This window comes from Lissotriton helveticus, chromosome 1_1 (assembly GCF_964261635.1).
Source record: "Lissotriton helveticus chromosome 1_1, aLisHel1.1, whole genome shotgun sequence".
Lineage (NCBI taxonomy): Eukaryota > Metazoa > Chordata > Amphibia > Caudata > Salamandridae > Lissotriton > Lissotriton helveticus.
Window position 1 is genome coordinate 1,334,498,174 of NC_136057.1, and position 7,870 is coordinate 1,334,506,043.

A 7,870-nucleotide genomic window follows, 5' to 3' on the forward strand; every position below is an offset into this window, starting at 1 on the left:
GCAGATGCCAGCCCACCCGACGGACTTACGATGCCGCCACCCTCAACGCTCTCAACACCGGCCGGAACCCCGCCTGCTACCGAGCCACCCCGAAATGCACCCCGGACCCTTCACCTGCCAAGTCTGCAAGTTCACATGCCTCCAGACCTGCACCGCACCCGCCAAGCCGAGCACCAGCAGCAACCACCTCAAGTGCATCCTGCTCAACACCCGCTCCGTCCACAGACACGCCGTGGAACTCTGGAACCTGCTCGACACTACATCTCCAGACGTCGCCTTCCTCACAGAAACATGGATGATTGCCTCCTCGGCGCCAGACATCGCTATCGCCATCCCGGACGAATACAAGATCACCCGGAGGGACCGCATCAACCAGACTGGTGGAGGAATCGCCATGGTGCACAAGAACACCATCCGCATCACGACCAACTCCGACGACACCCTCACAACCGCCGAACACCTGCACTTCCAGATACACACCGACCCCAAGACCACCCTCAGAGGCACCCTCCTCTACAGACCCCCAGGACCTCGCACACAATTCAGCGAAGACATCGCTGACTTCATCAGCCCGCACGCCATCCCCTCGGCCGACTACATCCTCCTAGGGGACCTCAACTTCCACCTGGAGAACAACAAAGACAGCAACACCACCACCCTGCTGGACAACCTCGCGAACCTCGGACTCAAGCAACTGGTGAACACCCCCACCCACTACGCCGGCCACACGCTTGGCCCAGTCTTCTCCTCCAGCAAACACATCTCCTTCAGCCACTCCACCGGACTTCACTGGACAGACCACAGCTGCGTCCACTTCAGCCTCAGAAGGAACACGACTCACCACCAACCGCAACAGGTTCCCCGCAGGAGCTGGAACAAGATCTCCACCGACCAGCTCACCACGTCCCTGAGCCAGAACCCTCCTACCAGCGCAACAAACCCCAACGAAGCAGCCAGCAACCTCACACAGTGGATCACCAACTGCGCGGATGACCTCGCACCACTGAAGACCCCTCCCAGCAGACCCTGCAGCAAGAAAGCCTCCTGGAGGAGGAGCCAAGCCTGCAACCATGATGGCCGCGTAGGCTCTCGGCTCCGCCGACCTTCTTGCTTTGTTCCTACATCCTGCAATTTATCCTGCACTCGAGCCGTGTTTTTGTGATGGCGAAATGATTCTGCTCTCTTTGGAGTGTCTCCGGGATTCCTACCAGCTGTAACACCGGCGAAATGTCCTCACCTCTTCCCCGGCCTTTAATGTCCACGAGACCGGGTCTTTGAGTGTTGGGGTCGGCCAGCCCCTGCTGAAACAACAACGGCCATCGAATACGGGGAGGAGTCGGCCGGCCGGAGTGTGTCTACTGCACTGCTCTTCCCTTGCCGCAGCCATCCAACTTACCCGGCGGTTCCGTGTGCCCGAGAGACATCACAGATCTAGGGGATTACATTGTATCTATTCTCCGCCCGTGAACTGCCCGGACAATTTTTTCATCTTTCCCAAGCTATTGTGGGCGACATTTTGAGCACCATGTACTCGGCGCTTGGCACTGAAGGCTCTGTATCGTTATTGTGGGCCCAGGTGACTGCTGACGCCGCATCAACGCCACCGATCGTAAGATATGGAGTCTGCTACTCCTGTGCTCCTGACTCGATCGTACTCTGGTGAGTGGCAGCGGAGTGATCAATTGTACGCATGGGAAGACAACGGTCGGGCTCGAGAGTTGCTACCTGCCGGTGAGCCTCGAGTGAGGAGGAATGCTGGAGCCTATGCTTTTGGGGCAGCGCCGGGGATCGGTGATGTTCTGGTTGCTCTAGGTGCTTTGCGGGCTGCCCTGGATTGTAGTGCCCAGGACCTGGGGAGCCGACTGGACGCCATCGCTTCCTCTGTGTGCTTGGTTGAACGTGATTGTTCTCGAGTGCGGGACACTGCGCCACACCCTGCACTTGACTGCGGTGTACTGCTTACCCCCGGGGATACGGAGATGTCGGAGGACCAGGATCTCGAGACTGCCATGGGGCTGACTGATATTGTTGGGAAGAGGTCTGGTGTTCGTGGACTCGTGCAGTGGTTGGAGAAGCGGCTCCGGACGCCGTGTCCGGCAACTCATGTGTGCTTCGATGGGGTGGCTCTCCCTCTTCTCTTGGAACTGGTGTTACTGGACTGGTCTACTGACTTTTGGGGATTAATGATGCGCGTGGATCCTTCCCACATCGTCTTTGATCACACACTATTGTTTTTGGCTGACTTTGATGGGCAGCTTAACGTCTTATCATGGCCATTCCGTTCGCCTACTCCATCTAAAATGGCGGCTGGTCTGCTGGACTCCGTTGATACAATTGATCGCATGGGACAAGGTTGAGGATGTTTTCTTGCTTATTGTTGCATGCACGGCTGATGACTACGAGGGACAGGCGGGATATTGACTGATTCGAATGTTGGTTTTGTATCGGTTCGAGGGTCTGCGTTTGGAGGGTGGGCGGCTGGGAGCCCGTACGCTAATTGTCTTCTCCTCCTCCATTTTCTTTTCTTTCTTTTCTTCTTATCTACTATATTTCGGGTTTCCTATTTAGGGCGACGGGCACACTGCTGGGGGGATAGACCATGGCCTTCTGCAGGGGTGCGGGGTGGGGGGTTGGGGGGTGGTTTCTATGTATCTTCTTATTTCTTCCTTGGTTCTATGGTCCTTTTTCTTTATTCTTTTTCTGCCTTATCTTGCAGGGTATCTATGGCGTATTCAGTTTTTGTGGGGTGGGGCAATGGTTTGTCACGTATAATGATTGTGTTGATGGCTATTTTGTATTGCTTACTTCGCCCATCACTCCCACTTTAATTGTCAAGCTAGTTGCCTCTGTACAGTTTGAAAGCCAGCTGTAGATCCTGAAACGACCGCTTGGCATTGACCCTGTATTCATTAGATAAAAAAAAAAAAAAAGAAACCTCATTTATCCTGGTATCGTTCTGATACGGACTTTATCCTGAGCTGCGATGGGGCTCTTGGAAGACGTAATGTTGCATGCTTATGTTATGGCTTTATTGATTTGCTTGCCCATGATTGTAACTGCTATACGTACAATAAAGGTTTAAAAAAAAAAAAAAGAAAGCCTCCTGGTTCACTGACGAACTCAAGAACTCCAAGAAAAACTGCCGTACCCTCGAAAAAGCCTGGCGCAACGACCCGACTACCGACAACATGACTGCCCTCAAGCAAGCCACCCGCAGACATCACCAGCTGATCCGCACCACCAAGAAGACAGCATTCAAGGAACGGCTAGACGACAACGCCCACAACAGCAAGGAACTCTTCAGCATCGTCAAGGAGCTCTCCAACCCCAGTGCCGGAAACAACGACATCACTCCCTCGCAAGACCTCTGCGACTCACTCGCCTCGTTCTTCCACAGCAAGATCACAGACATACACAACAGCTTCGGCGCACAGACCACGCACCCTACCACCGAACCAACGCCCCCACCACCACCCTCCGCGCCTGTCCCCGGTCAGCACCGAAGACACCATCCGCATGATGAACACCATCCACTCCGGATCACCAACCGACCCATGCCCCCACCACGTCTTCAACAAGGCCGACTCCATCATCGCACCCCAACTCCGGGACATCATCAACACCTCCTTCCACACCCCCACCTTCCCGGAGAGCTGGAAGCACGCCGAACTCAGCGCCCTCCTGAAGAAACCTTCAGCGGACCCCACCGACCTCAAGAACTACCGCCCCATCTCGCTCCTCCCTTTTCCTGCCAAAGTCCTCGAGAAGACCGTCAACAGACAGCTTGCCGCCTTCCTCGAGACGAACGGATCCCTCGACCACTCACAGTCCGGTTTCAGAGCCAACCACAGCACCGAAACCGCCCTCATCGCAGCCACTGACGACATCCGATCCCTGCTCGACAACAGGGAAACTGCGGCCCTCATCCTCCTGGACCTCTCCGCAGCGTTCGATACTGTCTGCCACCGCACCCTAGTGCAGCGCCTCAGCAACATCGGAATCCAAGAGAAGGCACTCGAGTGGATCATCTCCTTCCTCGCTGGAAGAACCCAGAGAGTCCGCCTCCCCCCGTTCAGATCCGAGGCCACCGAAGTCATCTGCGGCGTACCACAAGGATCATCACTCAGCCCACCCTCTTCAACGTCTACATGAGCCCCCTCGCAGCCATCACACGCCAACACAACCTCAACATCATCTCCTACGCCGATGACACCCAGTTGATCCTCTCCCTCACCAACGACCCCGCCACCGCCAGAACCAACCTACACGAAGGGATGAAAGACGTCGCCGAATGGATGATGAACAGCCGCCTGAAACTGAACTCAGACAAGACGGAAGTCCTCATCCTGGGATCATCACCCTCCGCCTGGGACGACTCCTGGTGGCCCCCTGCCCTGGGCACCACTCCCAAGCCAACGGACCACGCACGCAACCTGGGCTTCATCCTGGAATCCTCCCTCTCGATGACCAGACAAGTCAACGCCGTCTCATCTTCATGCTTCAACACCCTGCGCATGCTCCGAAAGATCTTCCGGTGGATCCCCACCGAAACCAGGAAGACGGTCACCCAGGCACTCGTCACCAGCCGTCTGGACTACGGAAACACCCTCTACGCCGGAACCACAGCCAAAATCCAGAAAAGACTCCAATGCATCCAGAACGCCTCTGCACGACTCATCCTCGACATCCCCCGACACAGCCACATCTCCGGCCACCTGAGAGACCTGCACTGGCTCCCGTCAGCAAGAGGATCACATTCAGACTCCTCACCCACGCACACAAGGCCCTCCACGACCTGGGCCCCAGGTGCCTCAACAACCGCCTGACCTTCTACACTCCCACCCGTCAGCTACGATCGACCAGCCTTGCCCTCGCCACCGTTCCACGCATCCGCAGAGCCACCAGCGGAGGAAGATCCTTCTCCTACCTGGCAGCCAAGACATGGAACTCACTCCTGATCCACCTCTGACTGACCCAAGACCACCTCTCCTTCAGGAAGCGACTCAAGACCTGGCTCTTCGAGCAGTAGCGGACCCCCCAGCGCCTTGAGACCCTCTGGGTGAGTAGCGCGCTATACAAATGCTATGATTGATTGATTGTGTAGTGTAGTTCCTATTATCCCAATAGGCTCTGCGCATTGGAATAATACCTTCAATAGTATAGGCCTAGACCAGACGTTAGCTAGGTCTACTACTGTCGATATTAGACTTAAAGTTTTGGGTTTGCCAGCTAGCTCAGAGTTCACTAGAAACTTTCTCGAATAGGCAAGGAGGAGTTGAACCTCCCTGGATAGACAAGAAGGGATTTAGTTTCTGACAACCATAGAACATGACAACTTTGCTCTCCCCTAATCAAGAGTGTATCTCGAGAGTCGTGTGAACAAAAGGCAATTTATTTTACTCAGTCAGTACGTGCATTCTTAGTCTCATCAGATTGTAGAGAAAAGGAAGAGACGGGCGTGTTCAATAAAAGATGTTATTTATTGATCAGTCTCTTTTCTCATACAAGAGAAATGGATCGATATTATTGCAATACTTATGGTTAAGTAAAGTGCATACATTAAAAGCAGAAGTATAAAATAATACTGTAAAAACATTGATATGGTTTCTAAGCCATATGAAGGTTTAAAATGAATAAAATATATTACATACACATATACATTTGACTAATCGTACTCAACTGGTGTTTCTAGCTACGCCTACCCCGTGTACCTGACCTAAGCCTAATACGTGGGCGGGAATAGAAAGTTACAGTTTAAGTTAAGTTTGTTTTTGCCAAGTGACTGACTAAAGAATTCTCTGCGAGGGGTTATTCAGTTCTGTACCTGGAATCTAGGATGGATGAGGGATGGTATCTCTCGTCTCTGGTCTCGATATTCCAGGCTGCCTGCGAGGGCTACCCGGAAGCGCCGGAGCTGGATTTCTCGGCAGGAGAAATAGGCAGCTGCTCGTTCTCAGCGCGTCAAGAAGGCGGGGCTGCGCCAGCGGGGTCTGCTCTGCTCTGGGGTTCGGCAAGTCTGGCTGCTCCGATCTCGTCACCACCGCGTGTGTTTGCATAGGGCAATATCGGTAATATTTATACCTTTAAGGTGCCGAGATTGAAGTAAGGATGGACATAGATACGTCAATAAGGAAGTCATACGACCAGGTCGTTAGCACATTCTTTTGCTGAAGCTCTCGGTGAAATCAAAACAATGGCTGCAGGGTTTTTCCCAGGTCTGTCATAGGTTTGATTTGTTTTGAGAACTCCGTATGCCTTATCAGGGGCTGGAGGAATATCGCTTGTCTAATTAGATGGCAAGCGTTATGACCTAATCAGATAACACGTTCCTGTGCCGTAGTGTGGCTTTATCAGATAACGGTTCCTGCATCATGGGGGTTTTCTGCCTCATGGGATGGCTGCTAGTTAACTTGTTAGTTTGTTAACCAGAATAGGGTCAGGAATAGGGGGATCGATACAGAACCTATAGGAATACATCACACCCACTCCACGCTAACTATGGACATATTTACTAATCTATGCATAGTAAAACATACTATAGAGTATTGTGTATACCTTACCACCCCAAAATACATAAATGCATTTTGAAATTATCAAATATACGGAAAAAAACAGTCACATGTATTGTATGCACTCAAGCTGTAGAATAATGCTAAAGTAATCACGCATATCTATACATTATCACTAATTTGTATATGAGAATTTACACATGAAATGGCTCTTAATACAGAAAAAAGGTTCGAGACCATTTCATCACAGAATAAAATATTTATGAACATACCAGCGGGCAGCTAATGTTTATAAACTATCTAAAATTAGAAATCTTAGTTCTCTAAGAATAGTTCTTACTGTAAGCAGAAGATAAGTGTCCCGAAAAATATGCAAAAATATTTTGGGGCTGCTGGAAAAAATTGCTGTCCGTGAACTGGAGGGAAAAATGTTCATGGTATTTTGCTTTTCTAGTCGAAGGTCAAATTCAGGGAACGCCGTGTGCGAGCTTGCTCAAAAGTCTCTATTTCTGCTCTGGTGAGAACATCATATCATTTAGACTCTCGAAAAAGTTGTCAACAGCTTCCTGGGAGAGTTCCACTAACTCGGAAATAGGTGTAACCATGCATTCGTGCGCATGATTGTCTCCATTGACATTTTGATTTGGATTGCTGACAGAAGGTCGTACCTGATCGATGCTGCTTTCATCTTGAACTTCACTACCCCTTAATCGTAGTGGTGAAGCTTCCACGAATGCCGTCATCAGGATTGGTAGCCGTTGAGGGCAGCACAAAGCATGAGCCTTTGTTGGACTCAACAATGTTTCTGCATCCATTGGCGCATCCGATTGTAGCGTCAGACAGGTGTCTAACACGCATTCTTCTCCGCATAGCAGGCACCTTAATACAGGTAAAACACATCGTTGTCACATTGATCGAAATGATAGAAACCAAGTCATGTTCAGGTCTCTAAGCCGGGATAGTCCCAGGATTTTTGATATCCAGTCCCGGTATCCAATGGCTAGGATTGTTTCTTCCCTTGTCGCAGGTGTTTTGTCTGTGACATGGTTTGCCATAACGAAATATAAGGACTAGGAATAGGATTCCTGCAATCAGTCCTAAAATGAGGGGAAGTCCGCCAAAAATCGAATGGACGAAATCTGGAAAAATACCCAGTATGGCTTTGAATGGTGTTAATGCCATCGAAAATACTGTCTTAAATACTTTTGAGACTCCACTGGTATCAGAAATATTTAAGATTTCATTCAGGATTTCTGCGAAATGTATGGGGGAATTAGTTGATAACAATGAATGTATCTCTGCAGTCGTCCTTGCGACTAGGAGATCATACGTTTCTTTTGATGACGTGAGCCTTGTCGGCG